The sequence below is a fragment of the Emys orbicularis genome, chromosome 3 (assembly GCF_028017835.1).
Source record: "Emys orbicularis isolate rEmyOrb1 chromosome 3, rEmyOrb1.hap1, whole genome shotgun sequence".
In the NCBI taxonomy this organism is placed as follows: domain Eukaryota; kingdom Metazoa; phylum Chordata; order Testudines; family Emydidae; genus Emys; species Emys orbicularis.
The window spans coordinates 39,766,503-39,791,606 of record NC_088685.1 but is presented as its reverse complement, the minus strand read 5'-3'; the positions used below and the strand labels follow the sequence as shown (position 1 = coordinate 39,791,606).

At 40.1% G+C, this 25,104-nt stretch overlaps 1 protein-coding gene across 1 annotated transcript in view; it reads left to right on the top strand.

Moving 5' to 3' along the window:
• Positions 1-25,104, top strand: part of SNTG2 (syntrophin gamma 2) — a 480,514-nt gene that overhangs the window by 234,409 nt on the left and 221,001 nt on the right. The gene's annotated exons all lie outside the window — the stretch shown is intronic.

The window sequence follows — 25,104 nt, the reverse complement described above, 5'->3', positions numbered from 1 at the left end:
CCAGTGCAGTCTGAGTGCTAACTCTCTTAGAACTTTTAGCTCTGTCATGCACTCTGGCCATGCAGAGGTCCTCTTCCATATCACCAGGTAACATTTTCTTTATGCATAATGGGACGGCTATGCATATGTGCTGTATAAGGAAGAAGTTAGCAAGGAAAGGTATACAGTGGAATGTGGACAAGTTCCCAAAGTGGTAGATTTGCAAGGAAGGGTAGTTATGTTGTGTTCCTCTGGAAACAAGTGTAGGTGTACCACATTTAATGAGCACAAGAAGTTTCTTGTACTGTATTGGGGGTTCCTGGAATAAAGCATGCATGACAGCCTCCTCAGAGACTTAGTCAACAGAGAACTCTCAGGGCTCGTCTTCATTTAAAATGGCACAGTGGCGCTGCTGCAGTGCTTCAGTGTAGACACTAGTTATGCTAATTGGAGGGGATCTCCCATTGGTGTTATCCACCTCCCCGAGAGGCAGCAGCACTGTCTACATGGGGACTTAGCTCAACTTAGTAACACTGCTCAGGGGTGAGGATTTTTCACATCCCTGACCAATGTAGTTAAACCAACCTAATTTTCTTTTGTAGACCAGGCCTCAGTTTACCTCTGGTATTACACATCTTTTCAGCTAAACATAAAATCTAACACTTGGGGACATTATGTGAGTTTATGATTCCCTGTAGAGTCTCTACAGCAGGAAATGGATTATACTTCAACAACACACACACACATTCTTGCCCCCTTTTCCACTCGAATGGCTAGTTGAAGTTCTGAGCCCTCAGAATGTTCCAGTTGGGGTATAAATTGGCAATGGAGCCTGGTATTTTCATTCATGCAGTCTTGTTTGTTCACAAGGAATGTACAAGTTCCTGCTTCTCCAAACTGAAGAGGAACCAGAAACAAAATAATAGTTGCTTAGCTTACAGTTCCAAGCATCTTTAGCCAATACCAGACCCCGAAAACTCTAGCTTTTTTCCAGAGTCGTACACCAAGCTCACTGCCTGCTGCATGGCTTTCTTGCCTTTTTGCTCCAACTCCATTCTCTGTTTCTGTTCTGTTCTCCCTCTTTCCCTTCACACACACACTTTACTCAAAACAATGCTCAGCAAAGCCCCTCTGTCCATCCTAGAACTCCTCGGCAGGTTCACATAACACTTTGATCTTAGGTTGGGGTTTGGTGAGGAATTTATCCTTACAGTTATGCTAATTGAAGATCGTGTTCACGTCTATCAGACTCAGCTGAGGGGTTTTTTTAAGTTAATGCCATCCAAGAATAATCCAATAAAAATTGCTAATAGTAGTTAGAAATGTTTTCTCTTGTGTAATTGTCCCAGAATATTGTACGTGAATGTGACTTGTTTATAAAAATGTGCAAGGTGATATATAGGATACCACTCAGTGAAGTGAAAAGCATGTCACATTGCGATTGGTTTGTTGAGACATGCCTCTGCCAAAATGATCACCTTGTGAATACCTTTCACTTCACTGAGTGGCATGAAAAGCTGCAGTTCTAACTGTAAAATGCTACAGTAGCTATTGGTAAGGCACCTAGCACTAATTAGTTATATGCTATTTGTGGTCACAATAAAATATAATATGTAGTTGCAAATGCATGGCATCTTGTCTACCTAAGCATTTTTAATGTGCCAGTCTCAATAGTATATTGTACATAAATTAGGAAGCCTTACTTCTATCACAAAGGATATTAAATTAAATTCTATTCAACTTCCTCATTTCAGGCTATTTCTTGACTGAAACCAGCCAATAGTGATTATCTTCTAGAAGGAAATATGGTCAGTCATTATCATGATTGATGATTATAATAATATATGGAGATATACCTATCTCATAGAACTTGAAGGGACCTTGAAAGGTCATCACGTCCAGTCCCCTGCCTTCACTAGCAGGACCAATTTTTTTGCCCCAGATCCTTAAATGCCCCCCTCAAGGATTGAGCTCACAACCCTGGGTTTAGTGGGCCAATGCTCAAACCACTGAGCTATCCCTCCCCCCCCAAATTAAAGGTCATCAAGTCCAGCCCCCTGCCTTCACTAGCAGGACCAAGTGCTGATTTTTGCCCCAGATCCCTAAATGGCACCCTCAAGGATTGAACTCACAACCCTGGGTTTAGCAGGCCAATGGTCAAACCTGATTACTGGGATAAAACCTGTGCAAAAAGTTGGGTCTTCCATCACCGTCTAAAAGTCTTTAGATTTGGGCTCATCTGGATTTCTGATGAAATTTAATACCACATTCAGAGTGTCCTCCACTCAGGATTCTCTGCCTGCAGACCCCGTAATTTCATCCAGAGGACCTTCAGCTTCAGTCTCATCTTTCTTCAGAGCTGCCATTGTAGGGTACAGAGAGAGAGAGACAGGCTTTGATAACATTTGGGACTTAAAGATAAGAACCAGGACTTTGAAACTGATCTGGAAGTGGACAGATGGTCACTGTAAAAGGTGGAGCACAGATGTAAAGTGGGCAACTTTGTGTTGAAGAAGTTGAAAATCCCACAGATTGCCCTAGTTAAATCATAGGTAAACCTGTAGGTGTGAAAGGCACTTTGTGTGCATGGGAAAGGAAAAGGCCTCTCCTATCTTGGCAGCAGTTGTGTTGTGTTGATACTGTAAGGGAGAAAGGTGAGGGCAATGTAGGAGCAATCTGATTTTACCTTGTAAATCTCTTCATGGTTTGAGCTCTGAATATCTTAGAGAACACTTATGTCTTCATACTGCTTTCAGGCGGCTGCGATAAACTAGGAAGTTCAGCTGACAATGACAAGATTGAAATATCAGGTGATTCCATGCAAGGAATTTTCAGTGGATGTCCCTCAACTCACTTTCCACTTGGTCTAACAGAGCCGTTGTTGTTTTAAAGCTTCTGGACACACTGCAACATCTATGTGCTTATGTGGGGAATTTCTATGAGGAATTAGTTGCAGTTGAGTCTGGGCCTTTCTTTGATGGGTGAAATTCTTTTCCATGTCATTTCTGCTAATATTATGTTAATTTGACCTTATATTTTAAATATTTTAACATGTGCATATTTTAGGGGGCCTAGCGTGATATGATGGGTATCTTTAGTAAATAAATGAACAGAGTTGTCAATATCCTATTTGTATTATATTTCAATGCCCATTCCACCATCCCTCCATTTTCCTGATGTTTTGTTGATCAACAGACTTTTTCACTCCATAACTTTTTCACTCACTCACCTGCACACAATCTTAAACAAGTACAAACAAAAAAACTGTAATCAAGCTTTTCCCCCCCCCAACCACATGCTGGGAGGGGAGGAAAAAATAGTTTATTTATGTTTTTCAGTACTGGGGATACATTGTGATGAAGGTCCATGTGAGTACCTATGTAGAAAAAATATAAATTAATTATGAATAAAAACTAATGAGAGTAAGGTGGAAGAAGAGGCAGGACAAGGGTGACCACAGTATGATTGTGGTTGATTAGATCTGTTATGACAGCATCTTTAAGGTTCCATTTTTTTACTATTATTTTTGAATTGTGTATGTATATGCATGCTACAGGCACAATAATATCTACTTCCTTACCAAGATATTGAAATTTAAACATCTATTTTTCTGAGTTTATCACTTGCTAGCAACATATACAGACGATTATAGTTGCCTATAAGAATTGCCAGAATTTCACCTTGCTTTTTCTGCCTGATTTCAAGTTATGTGTTTTTCAGTTCCTATTATACTATTAATTTATACTCCAGGAAAAAGAAACAAAATTCCATCACACATTGTACTTAATTGTTTATTCTTTTAAATGTCATTTTTTCTACAGCTTCTATAAGGTTCTAAGGGAAGAAAGAGCCTAAGGAAACTACATTTGCCCTGCAAACTTTGTTAATGCTGTCTCAACTTTGGGATACTACAGTTTTAATCTGCTTTTCTTATTAGAGTTTATTGATTTGCTAAATTAGGGAGAATAGAATCTTAAATGCCACAAACCATCTAGGTTATAACATGCAATGATATTGTGTGCATGGGCAATACAGAGACTTATGGATGGAAGAATGGTCCCTTACAAGGTCCATGCAAATGCTACTGATCTGAATCGTTAAACATATCTTTTTGAGAGATCTGACATGGAAAGACATTCACTCATAGTTAGACTAGGCCTGCTGAGTGTTTTGAATGAAAGGACAGAGACCTTGAACTGGAATGTATCCAATGAGTGTCACTGTTTGATTTGTTCACAGCACTTACGTTGCTGAGCAGGTGGGCTGTTGTGATTTGTATTGTTGAGCCATTTTCAGAGTGAGTGGCTTCTTTCTTGGGCATGATGAGTTGCAACTTAGCAGTCAACATGGAGATCATGAATGTGTGTATCGCTGTGCCCACGTCTGTGTCCAATATGCATAGTGTTCTGGCCAGTTGCAGAAGGAAAGTGGGTATCCAATAGTCCAAAAGATCCCAGGCTGTGAACTTATTAACACTCAAAGGGCAGATGCCCTTTCTATGGCATACACCACTACTGAGAGCAGGTTTTTCAAAGTGCTTCCCTCTCTTACAACCCTCCATCTGCCGTTCATCTAGGTGCTGCAGTTAGTCATTGAGAAAGCTGGGAGATGGTGCTATTTGTGTTTGATGTAGAGGAGATATATAATATGTTTTCTGCATATTGATGGTATTTCAGCCCATGTTATCTTACTAACTCCAGAAATGGTTTCATGTGGGTGTAGTACAATATGAAGTAGAAGAATGAGCCTCGCGGGAGTTCAGGGTGGGCTTTATAGGTAAAGGAACAGTTTCCTCTACATTTAGATTGTAGGGTCTTATTACAGGTAAGGTGGCTATTATATATCTGTAAGGCACTTAGCAGACCTGAGGAAATATAGAAATAAATACAATTTGACCATTTATCTATGACTACTTCATCTTTGCCTTGTGCTGTTAATTGGGGTTGACAGCTCTTGTTCTTCGTCTCCAAGTGTTCCTGTCAAATGTGTTTTCCAAGATGAGACCGACCTTCTTAGTGTCCTCCTTTGGAGTCCTGAATCACCTTTTTCTGGGTTTTCCTCATGGTCTTAGTCCCATGACTACCACATCTTGACTCTCTGATCAACATATTATGTGTTTCATCATCTTATATGACCTACTATCTCAGTCAATACTTCCTCAACATTTCCAGGACAGGGGCATCGGCATCATGTCTTATACCATATCATTGCATAACCTGTTAGCTCTTGTCTTACCCAATGTCCACCTGGGCATTCTCATTTTGGCAGTGTGCAGTAGGTGTTCTTTCTTCCTCATTGGACAGCATTCCAATCCATACATCATGGCTGGTCTAATCATGATCTTAAATAATTTGTTCTTTAGTTTATTTGGCATATTCTTGTCACAGAAAATTCCCATCAACTCCCTCCATTTAGGTTAAGTGCTCTTCATGCAACTTCTAACATCTGCAACTTCTGACAGTCTCATCATGGCTCAGCACTGAACCAAAGTATTTAAATTGCTGCACAGACATTAACTCTATACCATCTAGTGTTACTGGTTTTTCATTGTCCTTCTCATTGAAACATCACACATATTCCATCTTTTGTTGGCTGATTTGTAAACCATTTTCTTCCAATGCTATCTTCCATTGTTCTAAATCTCTTTCCACTTTGCCTTTATCTTTGCAGCACAATATAATGTCATCAGCGAAAAACATACTCCATGGAGCCTCTCCCCAATATCCTATGTCAAGGTGTTCATTACAAGCACAAATAGAAATGGATTTAGGACTGGCCTTGATGCAGACCTACCCTCACAATGAATGGCTTACTGTAGCTGAAGCTGCTTCTCACTATTGTGCTACCCTCGTACATGTCAATGATAGTCTGAACATATGTCTCCAGAAGATTGTGCAACTGCAGGCACCGCTACATCAATTCTCTAGGAACTTTGGCCTATGCCTTCTATCTGTTCAGAAACGCTAAATGCAATTGCTTGTGTTTTTCCCTGTACTTATCCTGCAATATTTGGGCTGCACACACAGTATCCAGTGTTGACCTTCCTGGCATAAACCCAAATTGGTTGTCACTTACTTGGTGCTCAAGTTTTAGTGATAATTTGATCATTCTTTCCAACCAGCTCATTGTGTGACTCATAAACGTGATGAGCTGGTAATTACATACTGACACATCTCCTTTCTGCCTGAAGATAGAGAAGAAGGTGCTCTTCCTCTACTCCTCAGGGATTTTTCCAATTTGGAGGCGATGATAATAGGTCTTGTGAGGTTATTGCTTGAGCATACTTCCCTCAATAGTTTCTTTGGATTGTCTTAACTGAGCAATTTCTCCTAAAACCAGTGCCATCTCCTAATGATTTTGCCATTTTCCACCTGTACTGTTCCATTTTATCTTTGACACAAATCATAGCTCCCAAGTCGTCAATGCTTTTTTGCCTGGTCTTGACTAATCTGTATATTCCTTTATCCCCCTCCTTCATAAATAGTCTGGGATATAAGGCTTTATGTGCTTCTGCAACAGCTGTTTTCATCTTTTTCTTTGGCAGGTTGTATTCCTCATAATTTTCCACCATTCTTACTTTCTGCTATTTCTTAAACTTTTACTTCTTTACTGCCTCCTGCACATGGCTGAACCACCACCATGTCTCCTTGCCATGAAATTTCCCTCCTTTTGTTTGGCCACAGACAGTTTTTGCAATTTCTGTAACATGTTTTCCCCCAGGCCTCACTGGTGTCATCACAGTTGGTTTAGTCATTGTCCAACCCTTCGTAGAACCTCATCCTTAAATCTGATACTAATTTCCCTGTCCATGAACCTCTACCTTTTTATCCATTGTTCTACAACTCATCTGTTGTCCCCCATTAGCCTTATAGACTCACAGACTCATTGTGACCATCTAGTCTGACCTCCTACACATTGCAGACCACAGAATCTCACCCACCCTTTCCTGAAATAGACTCCTAACCTCTGGCTGAGTTACTGAAATTCTCAAATCCTGGTTTAAAAACTTCAAGTTACAGAGAATTCACTATTTACATTAGTTTAAACTTACAAGTGACCCATGCCCCATGCTGCAGAGGAAGGCGAAAAACCCCAAGGGTCTCTGCCAATCTGACTGGGGGAGGAAATTCCTTCCTGGCCCCAAATATGGTGATCAGTTAGACCGCAAGTATGTGGGCAAGACCCACCGGGCAGATACATGGGAAAGGATTCTCTGTAGTAACTTAGAGCCCACCCCATATAGTGTCCCATCTCCAGCCTTTTCATCCAGAAGTCCATTACAGGCAATCTCTGTTGCTCCGCAATCTGCTCAACTGGAGTCACTTTACAGTCTCTCATGTTTTTTAGATTTCTTCTTCTTGTCAGGAAGTAGTGAATCTAGGACCTACTGGCACCACTCTTGTATGTAATTAAGTGCTCCTCTCTCTGTACAAAATATGTCTTGGCAACAATCAAGCCATTTGCTCTGCCTAAATCTGATATCCGCACCAGCTTCTTTCTGGATTCAAAGCCTCTGCTTCCTTGACAGTTGTCATGTCCATTGAGATCCATTCTGAAAAGCAGGCATTCAGATTGTAGTACTTCACGTTTCACTTGGTCCAAAGGTATCTGGAATTTCTCCTCATCTGTTGTACAACCATCTTGCAGCACATATCCATATATAACATTAAATAGTTGGTCTCTGCTAGGTACTACTCCAGCCTTTTGTCAGCCAGTCACTCTTCCTTTGGATGTCCACTACTTTATCTTGTAAGGTTTCTGCTACAATTATTCCTACTCCATTTCTGTTTACTACTAAACCATGATACATCATCATTGAATCCTCCCCAATGTTCATAGATTTTGATCCCTTCCATTTTGTCTCATGTATACAGGCATGTGCACTCTCCTTCTCAGTATCTCAGCTACTTCTCTTAGCTTCCTATTCCCACATTCAGGGAAGCCAGACATAGTTCTTGGGCTCACTTCTTAAGCCACATGTACTCAGAATGCAGTAGCCTTGTTAGGCTTTGCACATTTTCCCCAGGGACCACCCTAGCATTATACTGAAGATGAAGATCTGTTGAGCCCATTTATATTTGACTGTGTAATTGAAATTGAATGCCAGTTTCTGTTTCTGACTCAGACTAGACTGGCAAATCTAGAATATTTTGACCAGCCCACAAAATAATGGGAGACAGGGAATGGATCACGTGATGATTATCTGTTCTGTTCATTCCCTCTGGGACACGTGGCATTGGCCACTGACAGAAGACAGGGTACTGGGCTAGATGGACCTTTGGTCTGACCCAGTATGGTTGTTCTTATGTTCTTATATACAAATGATCCAAATGAGGAACACCTGTGGGTTTTGTGTGTGTCATGCAATAATTAGCAGATCATTATGGTTTTTAAAAGTAAAACATGTTTTAGGTTGATTTCTCACTGTGTGAACCAGTTTTTAAAAGAGAGCTGGAAAATCTTTTTTTTTTGTTTTCATGTGTGGCAATAAGGATCATTAGCACAGTACAAACCCTGGACCTTTAGCTGTCCAGCACAGACCTCTACCACTTGATCAACAAAATGGACCAGCTACTTCAAGTACTTGATAAACGTTTTTTTTCAGTGGATTACAAAACAGTTTGCTTGATACTAGCCAAATGTTGAAGCATTCCTGGGTTCTGTTCTTGGCTATGGGGGAAGAGTATTGTCTAATGGTTAGAGCAGTGCTTATAGCCAAGATAAGCAAATCCATTGATCTGGCAAGTTAATTCTGATCTATGTGGCTGAATGAATAAGATTTGAATATTAGAAACTTGATTCAATTCTTAGCTTTGCCTGAAATGATCTTGTGCAATCTCTCACCTAATGTAACTATAAAATGGAGGAATGTTACTTCATTGTCATCTTAAAGTAGGATATTATGAGCTCTTCCTATGAGGGGTACATAGAAATCTTAGAAATGTAGGACTGGAAAGGACTTCAATAGATCATCTAATCCAGTCCCCGTACTGAGGCAGGACTAAGTCTTATCTAGACCATCCCTAACTGGTTCTTAAAAACCTCTAATGACAGAGATTCCACAACCTGCCTAGGGAATTTGTTCCAGTGCTTAACTACCCTTACTGTTAGTAAGTTTTTCCTAATGTCTAATCTAAATCTTCCTTGGTGCAATTAAACCTCATTACTTCTTGTCCTGTCCTCTGTAGATCAGAAGCACAATTTATCACTCTCGTCTTTATAACAACTTTTACTTACTTGAAAACTGTTATCATGTCCCTCCTTAGTCTTCTCTTCTCCAGATTAAACAAACCCATTTTAATCAATCTTTCCCTGTAGGTCATGTTATCTAGACCTTTAATATTTTTTGTTGCTCCTCTTTGGACTTTCTCTAATTTGTCCATATCTTTCCCAAAATGTGGTGCCCAGAACTCTAGTTGAGGCCTTATCCTTGTTGAGGAGATCGGAAGAATTACTTCTCGTATCTTGCTTACAACTTGCTAATACATCCCAGAATGATGTTCACTTTTTTCCCCAACTGTATCCCATTGTTATATTTAGTTTGTGATACACTATAACCCCAGAGTCTTTTCTACAATACTCTTTCCTAGACAATCATTTCCCATTTTGCATTTGCAAAATTGATTATTCCTTCCTCAGTGGAGTACTTTGCACTTATCGTTATTGAATGTCAGCTTATTTATTTCAGAACATTTCTCCAGTTTGTCAAGATCATTTTGAACTCTAATCCTGTTCTCAGAAGTTCTTGCAACCCCTCCCAGCCTGGTATTGTCCACAAACTTCATAAATGTACTCTCTATGCCATTATCCAAATCATTTATGAAGATATTGACTAGAACCAGACCTAAAACAGATCCCTGAGGGACCCCACACAATATGCTCTCCTAACTTGACTGTGAACAATTGATAATTACTCTCGGAGTACAGTTTTCCAACCAGTTATGCACCACCTTATAGTAGTTTCATCAAGGCTATATTTCCCAAGTTTACTTATGAGAGGGTCATGTGAGACAGTATCAAAAGCCTTTCTAAAGTTCAGATATATAATATCTACTGCTTCCCTCCATCTACAAGGCTAGTTACCCTGTCAAAGAAGGATATTAAGTTGGTTTGACGTGATTTGTTTTTGACAAATCCATATTTACTGTTACTTATCACCTTATTATCTTCTAGGTGCTTACAAATTAATTATTGATCATTTGTGCCTTTATCTTTCAGGGTACCAAAGTTAAGCTGACTGGTCTATAATTCCCTGGGTTGTCCTTATTCCCCTTTTTATAGCGAGATACTATATTTGTCCTTTTCCTGTCCCCTGTCCTCCATGAGTTCTCAAGGACAATTGCTAATGATGTCTCAGAGTTCTCTTCAGCCAGTTCCTTAAGTAGTCTATGATGCATTCCATCAGGACCTGCCAACTTGAAGACATCTAACTTGTCTAAGTACCTCTTAACGTGTTCTTTCCCTATTTTAACCTCAGATCCTCCCCATTTATGTAGATGTTCACAATGCTAGTTTTCTGATCACTGCTAACCTTTTTGGTGAAAACTGAAACAAAAACGGCATTTAACATTTTGGCCATTGTTGTGTTTTCTCTTATAAATATAAAGAGCAGACAGTAAGGCTGAGAACAGAACATGTGGCTTCCCAACTGTGTGTTGTTCCCTCAGCCACAGAGAATTTGACGTTGGAGTCTCTCTGCCCCATCAATGGAACTTTACCAAGGAGTTGGTAGAATAGGCAGCCCGATTCAGCTGAAATGTAGAATGATCTGAAAAATGTGGTACATCTTAGAGTGCTGTTGTTTATATTCTATGGAGTGAGCAATTATCACAGCCTATAGCCACATATGTATGTAAACACCACCACCTGCAGCTAAATAGTTAAATTTGATCATGGGGGGACCACATATACCTAGAGAGGTTGTCTTATGGTTCAGTTCCCAACTCAGTCTTGATCTCATAATCTCTCTGTAGTAACTACAGCAATCATGGACACAAATTGTATCATTAGGCCAGTATTTATCACTATATAAGTGTTTTGTCCTCAAAAAATAAAAATGTAATCCAACTAACTTCTTTTGTTCTTTAGTTATTGCCCAGGGCCGGCCCACAACATTTGGGCACCTGAGGCAGGGAGCTCAAATGACGCTCCCATGCCCCCTCACTTGGGCCAAAACTTTGAAAGGTCTCAGTTCTGCCTTCTTCCTGTTCTACTCCTCTCATGGTACTGCTCTGCTACCTACCCCAATAAAGGAGAACTAGCAACTTAAAATGCCTTGTTCAAAAATTTTAAGTAACACTTAACTTTCAAATGCCTGAACAGCAAATGTAACTTTTCTTTTCTGCATAGTAAACACTGGCATTTTTATCTGTTTGAATAATCAAAGTGGTGCTTTCCGTGCCTTCTTGGTTGCAAAGATTTGGACTGCTTCCTGCTGAAGGTCCACAGTCTGGGCCAGCTCATGCTCTATTGAGATGGTTGCAAGGCCGACCAGCCTCTCCTGTGTCATTGTGGAGCGTAGATGTGTTTTTATTAACTTCAGCTTGGAGAAGCTGCGTTCTCCACTGGCAACTGTTACAGGAAGTGTTAGAAGTATGCACAGAGCACCAAAAGCATTTGGAAAGAGGGTGGTCATCTTATTTATGTACATATATTCCAGAACAGCCTTTGGAGTTGATCCTGCTGAAATGTATCTTGAAAGGGCTTTCAGTTCATCACCTAAATCATTCACATCAATATCGTGCATGTCATCATATGTCAACACTGTCTCTAGTGCCCTGCATTGCTGGTGTAGGTCTTCTTCAGGTATAGTGAGGAGTTTTGGAATATCGTACAACATCCCAAATATAGTGCTGTGTTCCTTGAGCTGCATGAACCGTTCTTCAACTGACTGCATTGCACAATCTAGCACCTGGTTAAAGAATTCAACTTTCAATTGTTGTTTGGGGTCTCTTATGGGATTATCCCATGCCTCGTAATCAAAATGTCTTCTTCTTTGGTGACTCTTGTATTCTTGAATGGGTGGGAAAATAGCTTCAGTGTGAAGTTCCTCTGCCAATTTCTGTGCACTCTTCAGAACATTTTGAAATCCCTCATCTGACCAGTAAGACTGTAGGTATGACTTTGCTTTGTCCAGTTGTTCCATTGCTCCAGATATATCAAGGTCAACACCTTGGAGTCTCTTGCTTACAACATTTATTTCAAACAGTATGTCATGCCACAACACTAAGCCACACAGAAATTTGAAGTTATGTATGTTTCTGGTGATTCCATTTCCCTCTGCCACTGTTCTCCCACAAACAGTTCCTGTCATAGCATTATCCTCCATAATGGCAACTACGGCATCATCTATCTTCCCAATTTGGTGTTTGATAGGCTTTATCGCCTCCACTCGACTTTCCCACCATGTGGCACTCAGTGGTTTCAGTGTCAGAGAGGATGTTCCCAGATGTTGTTTCAAAATTTGCCATTGGTGAGTTGATGTAGAGAAAAATACATAGATGCTTTGAATTACATTAAAAAATTCAGCAGCCTCACTAGAAGCTGATGCTGCATCACTGACCACCAAGTTCACTGAATGGGAACTGCATGGGACAAAAAAAGCTAGAGGGTTTAACTCTTGGATCCGTGTCTGCACTCCTCTGTTCTTTCCTCTCATGTTAGCACCATTATCGTAGCCCTGACCTCTCATGTCAGCTATCGCAATTCCTGTATCTTCCAGCTTTTTAAGAAGCACATTTGTCATACCAGCTCCTGTAGTATCATCAATGTCAATAAATTCTAGAAAATGCTCTCTGACCAGGGCCGGCTCCAGGGTTTTTGCCGCCCCAAGTGGCGGGGGAAAAAAAAATAGTTGCGATCGGCGGCAGCTCCACCGCGCCGCTTTCTTCTTCGGCGGCAATTCGGTGGCAGGTCCTTCCCTCCGAGAGGGACTGAGGGACCCGCCGCCGAAGAGCCCGAGGTGCCGCCCCTTCCCCTTGGCCACCCCAAGCACCTGCTTGCTGGGCTGGTGCCTGGAGCCGGCCCTGTCTCTAACAGTCACCATTGCAGGGACATTTTCACTAGGTTGTATTGTTGTTACAAAACGCACCATTAAAGTCTTTTGTTCTGTATGGCTGATGTTGGGTGTGCAGTCCAGAAAAACAGAGTAATATCTTGCTGACTTCAGATCTGCCACAATCTTCTGTTTAACTTTTGTTGCCAATAACTGTATGAGCTCATTTTGAATTGTTTTTCCAAAGTAGTGGTGTGTGTGCATTTCTTGGGTGGGGACTCTTCTTAGATGCTCCTGGAGTACAGCATCAAACTCAGCCATCAGCTCCACAATTTTAAGGAAGTTTCCATTGTTTGGCGCATACAGCTGATCTGAAGTGCCACGCAGTGCTAGGTTTGGGTAGCAAGCATTCTCAAAATGGCAATGAGCCTTTTCAGAACGTTTTGCCAGTAAAGAGAGACTGATGCAATCTTCTCTTGATGCTGATCATTTATGGTGGCCTTTAATCTTAGTCTCATCTCAAGCTCTTTCCACCTATGGAATGCTCTCTGTTGATTTGCTGCCTTCTCATGGCATGCCAGATTTCTAGCCAGATTTTTCCAGTCCTTTGTTCCTGTAGAACCCAATGTGGCTGGAACATTAGACTGGAAGAGTTTGCAACAAAAACAGTGTGCACCATTTTGGGTTTTTGAGTACATAAGCCATGGCCTCTCCACTTTGTCACCATTGGGATTTCACACCAGTAATGTGTTGGATGGAAACTTCTTTTTTCATTGTCTTTGGGGAACATGACGTTTTTCACTTGCTGTGGCCCATTCAATACAAGGAAGTCCCTCGGGCTACTGCTCAAGTGGGTCCACAGTCCTGGATCATCTAGACTTAAGGAACTAAACTCGGCAGCAGCTGTTTCTTGTGCCTCCACCACATTCTTCTCTGATCTACACTTTTCTTCAGGAATGTGCATGGTTACATCCATTTGAGATGGAGATATGGATGCTGCAGTAGCTGCCAGGTCACCTGCACTCTGACTAACTGGAAGATCAGGCATCTCCTCACCACTCACATCCTCACTGGGGCCAGAAGGCTCACCGTGAACATTTGTGTCTATGTATCTCAGGAGCGCTCCTTCCTGCTTAGATAGAAAAGCTTCCTTTGCTTTCTTTCTTTTTCTGAATGCTGCCCCAGAGGGGTATTTTCTTCTTTCACTCATGACTGCTGTTCTGTGCCAGCTATAGTGGCTCTCAACACTCACTTGAAGGGGACAAATAAGCAGGCTGGTAGCAGAGCCTGAGTGAGGGAAGATATCAGCGTCTTAAGGGCCTAACTGGCTCCTATTACTTCAGTTGACTGCCTGTTCTCCTCAAGTGGGTTCAGGGAAGCAGCAGGAAACAGGAAGCTCCCTGAGAAGCTGGTATTAATCAGTCCAGGCTCCTGGGGGTGCTAGAGAGGTACATAAGAGGCTCTTCCTCCTCTCTCTCCCTGCAGGTACTGCTGCTTTCTGTTCTTCCCTCTCATCTTTTCTCCTGCCTGCCTGTTATGTCTCTTGTGCACTCCTTCCTCCAGCACAGCACTCCACCATCTCTGTGCATCTAGAGCAGAGAGAATACATATGCACCAGCAGCAGACACAATTTTCTACACTCTGGGTCCTAGTGCCCTCCCCCCCAATCTGGCACCTGAGGTTGCCGCCTCAGTTCACGTCATGGTAAGGCCAGCCCTGTTATTGCCTCCTCTCCTCCTATTTTCCCCTGGCATAATGTTCCTCTGCTGCTTGGTCCACTTCTCCTCCTCCTTCCCTTCAAACATTTTCTTACTGTTTTATTTACTCCCCTCCCTTCTCCCCTTAATATTTCTTCAGATGGTGACTGACCGCTCCAGTCTCATTGGTATCTCCAGTCCTTAAGGTTGGCTCTTGTTTCCTCTTTTCCTGTTCCTATACAGCCTGTAGTAGATCGAGGTAAGCTGTTCCCTTTTTATTTCCAGCTTCTTTTTACAGGTCTCCAGGTTGTTCTTTCTCATGAAGAGCTTGTGTATCTGTAGAAGCAGCTGGGAATAAGAAAGCCAGCACTACATTGTTGCCCCTTGGCCCAAGTTATTCGCCAATAATGGGGGCCTTGTGCTTTGTTTCTGTTAGGAGGAACATTGATTAAATGTCTCAGATATTTCTTTGGTGCAATCCTGGTTATTTACAAAGACTGCACACAGCGTCCTGTTTCCCTGAACACAGGAGGAATAATCAGCAGGAGGCAGTTTCCTTGCTTTCAGTTTCCAAGTCTGTCTTTCAAGCCAGTCCTCTGCCGCAAGGAATATCTATGTTCCCACTCAGGGCTATGCTCAAACCTGTTTCTCTGACTTTCTTCTGGCTCTGGCTTGCTTTCTGGTTGCTTTCTATGACACAAAAGGATAATAAAATATTCATTAACTGCCCTCCTGTAATATCTGACTAAGGAAATATTCATCACAATAATACTACTACTAACTGCATCTCTCAGCATAATTCTTCCCCAAATCATACATGAAGACATGTCCCTGTCTTGTGAGTTTACAATTTAAGGAGACAAATATATGGGGGGAAAGAGGTGTGTGCATACATATGTCTATATCTATAAAATATGTTTTATTTAATACATAAAAATGTCTGCAATCTCTGTACACCCTTCCTCCAAGCCAATTGGCTTATTTCTTTTTAGGAATTGAAGTAGAGATGGTTTTTGAGGAGAAAATAGTTATCTTGTAGATCATTTTACAGTGCTGTTTGGAAATAATGTGTACATCTCATTAATCCATACTGGTGGACTGATAATACAACATGCTAAGTGTGGCACACACACACACAAATCTTTTCCCCATCTTACATCCCTCAGTGTGGAATGTCTTACATAGAAAATAGGTAATGTCTGTTTGTTCATTAAAGTGTGTTGTTCATTATTAAGCTTCAGGTAGAATGTACTTAATAACTAAAAGGTTTTTCCTCAATGCTATGGACTGCTGACACTATGGTGATGGGGCAATAATGGACATAGGTAGGAATATACCTGTAGGAATAGGTAGGGGGAAGGGATAGCTCAGTGGTTTGAGCATTGGCCTGCTAAACCCAGCGTTGTGAGTTCAATCCTTAAGGGGGGCATTTAGGGAACTGGGATAAAAATCTGTCTGGGGATTGGTCCTGCTTTGAGCAGGGGGGTTGGACTAGATGACCTCCTGAGGTCCCTTCCAACCCTGATATTCTATGATTCTAATATAGAAAAGCTTGCCTAGGAAAGAGAGAGCATACATCTTGAATGTTGATAGAGAGAAAGCGGGTAATGCTAAAATTTTAGTAATTTTATTGACTGCTGACTCTGTCTGTTAAGCTGCATTTATATCACTTCATACTGGTAGATATGAAGATATAAAAGACCTCTCCAGAGGTAAACTTTTCTGTCAAGCTAACTTAACATTATCCTTATCTTTCTAGAATGACCTACTAGATTATCTGTATCAAGAGGTGCAGATAAATCTAATAACTTAAAGCATGGGTATTTGACCCTACAGTTCTATAAACCATATTAGAAATCCTCAGAAGGAAAGCCTTGATGCTGTGTAAAAGCTGAAAGCTTGACTGGAATTTATCAAATATTTAATTCTCACTTAATTGTTTTGGCATCTGAGTCATCACCACTGTTTCTAGAGCCTTTGCAGGGAAGGCTAGATAAAATGGGATGATCATTTTGTAATTTTTTTTCTCATCTAGGGGAGATTTCATAGAAAGTGGTATTACAGAAGATGATTTCAAGTCTATTGGAAAATAACTACTAGTAAAAGATTCCAGTTTTAGGAATGACTTGAAACTTGGTGTACCATAAGTAGAAGAAATACAAGATTATTGAAGTTTAGTACTAATTCCATCCCCTACATCTGATTTCCCAAGGTATTGTTCTGAGATGAAGACATTTATTATTTATATGGTGCCATTGATTTCTGCACAAAACTTTGCAAGCAGATAAAAAGACAACAAGCTAATTTAAGAGGTGATGTGTAGAATTAGACTCCCTTACCATATGGTGTGGCCTGTTTTAATTTATGCTGTTACCCCTTCCTGTTACTTCCTGTTATCCCCCAGCATGTGTGTTTTTCCCAATTTAGATTCCCTTACTCTCAGACTCAGTGGGCCAAATTTAAAGGTGATGTACGGTAAATTACATGTTGGCAATAGTGTGAATCTAAGGGAGTTTAATTAAGTGTATGCATCTAATTCCATGTCACATACACATTGAGTAAGCCAGAAAACAGTTGTAATTACACTAGCATAGATTCTCTCTACCCAGAATCACCTTTGATTTTGGCACAAGGTCTCTGAAGCTTAATGATTACAGTCTAGAACAGGAACACAGCAAAGACTCACTTATGTGTTTCTTTTCCTAAATAAAATAGCTTAGGGCTCATTTTTGACTTTGAGACTCAGAGGAGAGAGTACATGAGTGTATCACACAAGTGGGAATGGCTACAGACAGTTCATCCAGTGGGCTGGAGAGGGACATAATACTTACACTTTGTTAGAGGGACTGTTATAACCTGGTCCAGTATCCATCTAGATTGTCACCAATCTGTTGTAAGTGGAACCGCTTACTGGGTCCCTTGTGCTTCCGAACTAACTGGGTCCAGGTAGAGTCTAGTCACAGTTTCCAGCACTGTAACCCTAGAGCACACTTCCAGGCTCAGACCTCTTGGGACATGAGATTCCACCATCCAGCCATCCTGGACCCCAATATCAGTGTCTAAGATTTCCCCACCCCCTTATACTTACTCCACATAGCCTGTGGGCACTTTTGGGCTTCTAGATTAATTCCTTCTGTGACAACATGACAGGGAAGCAAGGAACACAGATTTAGCAAAGGAATTTCTCAACCACAGTTACTGTACTTTAAAAAACACTCAAGAGCTATATATCTTTGAACAAAACAAAAAAGTCCAGAGACACACTCTCCCCTAGTCTTATCTCATTCCTTCTATAAATCCATGGTTTGTCAGCATTTTTGGCTTGGCAGATTTCTCCTGAAACTCCTTTTTATGTGTGGTGATAGCTGGCCTTTCTGCACAGAGCAGGACCATGCTTTTAAATAGGGCCATATCTCTGTCTCATGAACCCAGACTAAGTCGCTGCAGACCCACCACTTATGCTTGCCCCTACCTCCCTGCAAGGCATCTGTGCAGACAACTCATTGTTTCATGGCAGTGGGCCAGCAGTTGAGAGAGAATCAAAGTAGTTGGTCCCTGATTGAAGTTTTGATATCTATTAGTGTTAGTCCTTCAGTGATGTGTCCAATGTCTGTCCTGGACATGATGGCTGTTTGGAATGCAATATAGTGGTATGTCTTTGGGCATGGTTCAGCCTTGTGCAATCAGAGTCCTACATTTCCACACATTGAATAAGATAGAGTCAATAATTTGACTCAGACATACATTGCCTCTGTGACAGAGTGGGGTATGCTTCCCCCAGCACTGGCTTTCAAGTGCTATCCAGGAGAGAGAATGTAGTTCTGACAGATGGCAAAGGAAGAGTTGATGCAAGTGGCCGAAAGTGGAAAACGGATACATTTAGTTTTAATCACGCTGAGTTTAGATATCTAGGAAGACTTGTCAGAGAGACAGATGCGGAGCTGCACAGAAGGGGAAAAGGTCAAAGCAGAAAGATTGACTTGAAAGTTATTGTACTAGCTGAAAGTACTAGCTGAAGCCATGACAGTAGATGAGATTGCCTAGGGATAAGTGTAAAGGGATTAAATGGAGCAGAACATACTTGTGCAGAACGTAAAAGGAACAGGGAACTGACTATAAGATCTGTGGAAATAATCTAATCTCTTGGAATTATTGCCACAATGCATAAAATGCCAAGGTATCAGTGGGAGACTTTTTATTTTATTTTTCTTTGAGGCAGGTTAATTTACATTAAAAGGCGTAAACTCCCAAAAGACCCCAGAAAAATTAAACAACCTTGGATTTATTCATCTTTTATGAGAAGAAAACATTTCCTTTGCTAGGTTCTTCACAAAGGAGAAGATTGCCTATTTCTGTCTCTGCAGCTGCCCGCGCATGTGAAGTTCAAGTTTGGAGGGTATAAAACTGTCAATTCCTTAAGTGTGGGGTAATTTATTGGTGCAAAGCAACAGAAGAAACCAAAGAGAAAAAACACAGACAATATTCAGACCTATACACTCACATCCTATGCACTACAAGCTCTAGTGAGTAGGCCTAGTATCAGAGAGGCAGTATCTAGGACCTTTTGTAACTCCAACAGTATTAGAAGTAAACTCTGGTCTGGATGGAACCTGCTATCTCTACCTTGGAATTATGCACACAGTTGGACTGTGATTCTCTCCCCATCACCCCTTTGTTTTTCTCATGTTTAGATTACAAACTCACTGATTAATAGATTTGAAGGCCAGGGGACCATTGTCATCATCTAGTCTGACCCCTGGTATAGCACAGGCCATAGAACGTCCCCAAAATATTTCCTCAAGTATATAGTTTAGAAAAACATCCAGTTTTGATTTAAAAATTGTTAGTGATGGAGAATCCACTGTGACCCTTGGTAAATTGTTCCAGTGGTTAATTACTCTCACTATTAAAAATGTATGCCTTATTTCCTGTCTGACTGGAGGGAAGGGACTGTCATTTGCCATATGGCCAAGTACGTTGAAGCCTCTAGGCACTACTACAATGTAAATCTTTAATAACAATAATTATCTAGCTTTTCCTCTTGCAAATCCCAATATTCTCCAGCATTAAAAAAGTCATAATCCTCGCTGAATGGCTATTGCAACACCACCTGGGCCTCTCACTAGGAGTATAAATTTGGAGAAAATGTTTAGCTCTGTTTATAAACTCTGGTGGCTAAATATAAGAGTACAAAATTTAAAACATCACAGTACCACAAACTTTCTTGGCCTATTCTTAATCCCAGTTAAGTATTCAATATATGAAAACACAATTCTAAATAAAATATTCCACCGTTCTGGAGCAAAACAAGCCTGAGGCAAAGTTAAACAGAGCCTCAGAATAAACTGCAGTGTATTCTGTCACAAAACTGCAGGTGATATGAATCGACCAGACTGACTGTGTCACAGACTTTAGCAGTTAAATCTGTCCTTTCTCCGCTGCTGCTGCTGCTATTTTCACCAGTAGCCAATATTACCGCTTCCTAAATGATAGGGGAAGCTAAAAAAATCTCTCACCCATTGCACCAGCTACTAATCCAATGCACAAGCCCAATGCTAAGTATTATCGAGCCACTGACAGCAACCTGGTGTTCTGACCAAATTCCAACTTTAATAATATTCTTCCTACTTACCACTCCCTGAAATTTCATTTGGGGCAATTCTTCAATTAATTTCCTAAAAGGAATAGAAACAAAAAGTGCACCATGATGTGTTGTTCTGCTTTTGCAGAATGACGGCTGCTTCCCAGCCCAGACTGGACAGGTGAACAAGCGTCACATTTACAGCATACACAAAAAGCACTCTGGAATCTTTCAAGGTGAAAGGTTTTAATAAATGTAAAGTTATCGGGGGATATAACTGGCAAAGCAAAATACTAGTTAAAAAGCAGAAAAGTATTGATTTCAGCTAGGCTTTTGACAACTTTTCCACTCAAAAGGCAGTTAGCAGCACTTTGGAAAGAGCTTTCCAAACCTGCAGTGAAATGAAATAGCCATCACACATTGAATTATCGATCTACAATTTTTGTTGTTGAAAGGCTGACTTTGGCTTCAAATATAATATACCTAGATCATAAATAAATTAGTCTAAGACGAAAAGTGATATACAGTACACTAAAAAGTGCCAGCTAAAGAAGGGAATACCAAGGAGTGTGGTTGTGATTTTATTGGATTTAGGTAAGATTCTGTTCTGTGTGGGGCTACCATTGATGTCAATAGGAGATTTACATGTAATGAGAGAACAGGATACTGGAACTGAGTTTTGCCCTGCAGATCTGAGAGCAGAATTTTGTTTCACAGTTGTGTTTATAATCAGGATATGTTTTAATCCTTTTTATCCCCTGCATGGAAAGCTTCTCACTGAAATTCAAAAAGTCCTTGAATGCTTATGTCACAACCCCAGGTTTCCTAATCCTGGGCTCAGGTAACTGATGCCACAGCCAAGCCTCAGAATTGGAAAATTTACCTTGTCACCCTTCACTCTACTCCCTTATTCCAAGTAGCCTGTCCTCAAGAGTGAGGTAATTGGTGATCAATGTGGTAGGTGCTTTTTGTAGATTTCAGAAAAATCCAGACACTGGACTCTTTTAATGAACTCTTACTTAATTACTTACAAGTAAACCCATGAATGAAGTCTGTTACTGTCCGTCTAGAGGTGCCCTCTTTAGCTTCTCAAGCCCAGAGTTTTAGTAGAGATCCCAACTCAGAAGCTTCTGGGTCTTCCATCCTCTGAACTTGGTTTTTATGCCACTTTCCTGGTAGCCCAGATTCCTTATAGTCCCTGTTGGACTAGTCTCTGATGTCTTAAGACTCCATACCCAGTACCTTCATCGAGGTCCTGTAACAACCCACCTCCAGCAGTCAAGATTCAACTCTCCTTTCCAACAGTCCTCGTCCACTGCTAGAATTTGAATGACCATTCCATGGTGGTTCCTAGCAACCAAATGGCCCTCTATGGAGTCCTCAGATGTTAAATCACTGTCTCATGTCCTACCACAGGTTTTAGTTCCCACAACCCCATATATAAAATTACATTAATTCAACTTATTACCTAACATTTTTCACAGATTTACAGAAAGATCAGTGCATTTCCTACCTGGTGAATATTTTTAAAAATTTAAAGGAAGTAAAATTTATATTATGAATAAACATAATAATTGTAAATATTTGCTCCCCTTTTCTCAGCTTCGAACATCCAACTGTCTGAGTAAACATTTTACTCCACAAACTATAAAAGTAAGATCTGTACTAGATAATTAATTATTAATTTAATATTGTAAAGCTTTAATCATGGCAAACCTTAAATCTAGCTGCATCTGCAGTCTGTATTTCTGTTTGAACCTCTTCTGCTCCTAAAAAAGTTGTATGAAAAGTATAGCTTAGTTTGAATTTATGCTCTTGAAATTATATTTTTGCTTTAAACTTCCTTCTGTCATCATTACAAATGTATATCATCCCTCTACGTTTAGTCTAGATTTGTAACGTATTATATATGCTGGCAGTCCCGCTTTCGTAGAGATCTTTTTCTACCACACTAAAGCATATCAGCTGAATTTTTAACACATATTTGTATATAAAGATTAGGACACAATATAAAGACCTTGGCAGTGTGTCATTGATTAGACTTTGCCTCACTAACTCTGCACTAGTTGACTGCATTTAACAAATTTGTCAACATATGCATAAATGTATTATAATTATAAATTAATTGTATGGAAAAATGTCAGTGGATCACTTCTTGCTTGCTTTTAGGTTATAAAATGACTAATGCTATTCTACAGTTCTGATCACATGATAATGAGGTGTCCTAAAATTGTGAGAGCAATTAAATCAGTAATCCCTGTTTGCTCTGGCATAGCTCTTCCTTTGGGCTAATTTGTTTACAGGGATAAATATACTTCTTGATGGAAACATGTAGTGAAACATATGTTAAAATTATATTCTAATTACTAGACTAGATTTACTCCTGGTGTGACTCCATTAATGATATTTGCCCAATAGTGTGATATTAGAAAGAAGAGTAAGTTGGTTAAAAAAAAAGTGTGTTTTAATTTTCTTATCTTTTGTTTACATCAGAAGAGTGTATTATAGTTAGAGATGATGATAATAAAAATACCTAGCTCTTATGTAGCACTTTTAATCAGTAGATCTCAAAGCACTTTACCAAGGAGGTCAGTATGATTATGATGCAGATAGTAGATTGGAATCTCTAAGTTATACATTATTGTATTACAACTAGGGCTGTCGATTAGTTACAGTTAGATCATGTGATTAACTCAACAAAATTAATCACGATTAAAAAAAAATAATTGCGATTAATCACAGTTTTAATCACACTGTTAAACAATAGAATCCCAATTGAAATTTATTAAATATTTTTGGATATTTTTCTACATTTTCAAATATCACCTTTGTCCGGCTTGTCCTCGTCTGTCCCTACAAGCACGCAAGTCAACGCCACACCATTCTGTTTTGTTTCGATCATGTTCTTTCCATTTCTGGCCAAAGATTTTTGTCATGGGGTCTGCCCAGCAGTCGCTTGTGGTCTCTGGGGATCCAGTCACTGATGCGGGTTGTACACCTATTGTCTTGCCTGTGGACTACATGACCAGCCCATCTAAGATTTGCGTCGTATATCGCCTGCACTACATCGGTCACCTCTGTACGCCTTCTGATCTCCTCATTTGGTATATGATCACGGATCATATCTTGCACATTTTCATTTCCATTGCTCTCTGGGTGACAGCAATTTTTTCTTCCTCTACTTTTGTCATTGAGGGGGTACCACAGCTACAGGGCACAAGGGCCAGCACCCCAAAGGCACTACTGCAAAAAAAATATTATTCTGCCAAACAAGCCACACAAAGCAGAATAAACTGGGAAACTGAGCACAGTCTCATGCGTTGGCCTGACCAATGCTCACAACCTGAGTTAGCTCAGGATGAAAAATGGAAAATGGCTAAAAACTTGTTGCAAGTCATAACACAAGCTATAACTTTCAAATATATTGACTTCAATTACAACACAGAATACAAAGTGTACAGTGCTCACTTTATATTACTATTTTTGATTACAAATATTTGCACTGTAAAAATTTAAAAAAATAGTATTTTTAAAGTCACCTCACACAAGTACTGTAGTGCAATCTCTTTATCGTGAAAGTGCAATGTACAAATATAGATTTTTTGTTACATAACTGCACTCAAAAAAACCAACCAGTGTAAAACTTTAGAGCCTACAAGTCCACTCAGTACTACTTCTTGTTCAGCCAACCGCTAAGACAAACAAGTTTGTTGACACTTGCAGAAGACAATGCTGTCCGCTTCTTATTTACAATGTCACTTGAAAGTGAGAACAGGTGTTCGCATGGTACTTTTGTAGCCAACATTGCAAAGTATTTATGTGCCAGATATGCTAAACATTCATATGCCCCTTCATGCTTCGGCCACCATTCCAGAGGATATGCTTCCATGCTGATGATGCTCATTAAAAAAATGTGTTAATTACATTTGTGACTGAACTCCTTGGGGGAGAATTGTATGTCCCTTGCTCTGTTTTACCCGCATTCTGCCATATATTTCATGTTATAGCAGTCTCGGATGATGACCCAGCACATGTTGTTCATTTTAAGAACACTTTCACTGCAAATTTGACAAAACTCAAAGAAGGTACCACTGTGAATTCTAAAGATAGATACAGCACTCGACCCAAGGATTAAGATCTGAAGTGCCTTCCAAAATCAGAGAGGGATGAGGTGTGGAGCATGCTTTTAGATGTCTTAAAAAAGCAAAACTCCAACGTGGAAACTACAGAACCCGAACCATCAAAAAAGAAGATCAACCTTCTGCTGGTGACATCTGACTCAGATAATGAAAATGAACATGCATTAATTTGCACTGTTTTGAATGGTTATTGAGCAGAACCCATCATCAGCATGAACGCATGTCCTCTGGAATGGTGGTTGAAGCACAAAGGGACATATGAATCTTTCACACATCTGGCATGTAAATATCTTTCGAAGCTGGTTACGACAGTGCCATGCGAACGCCTGTTCTCACTTTCAGGTGACGTTTTAAACAAGAAGCAGGCAGCATTATCTCCTGCCAATATAAACAAACTTGTTTGTCTGAGCATTTGGCTGAACAAGAAGTAGGACTGAGTGGACTTGTAGGCTCTAAAGTTTTACATTGTTTTATTTTTGAATGAAGGTTTTTTGTACATAATTCTACATTTGTAAGTTCAAATTTCATGATAAAGAGATGGCACTACAGTACTTGTAATGGGGAATTGATAAATAGTATTCCATTTTTTTTTACAGTGCAAATATTTGTAATGAAAAATACATACAAAGTGAGCACTGTATATTTTGTATTCTGTGTTGCATTTGAAATCAAAATATCTGAAAATGTAGAAAACATCCAAAAATATTTAAATAA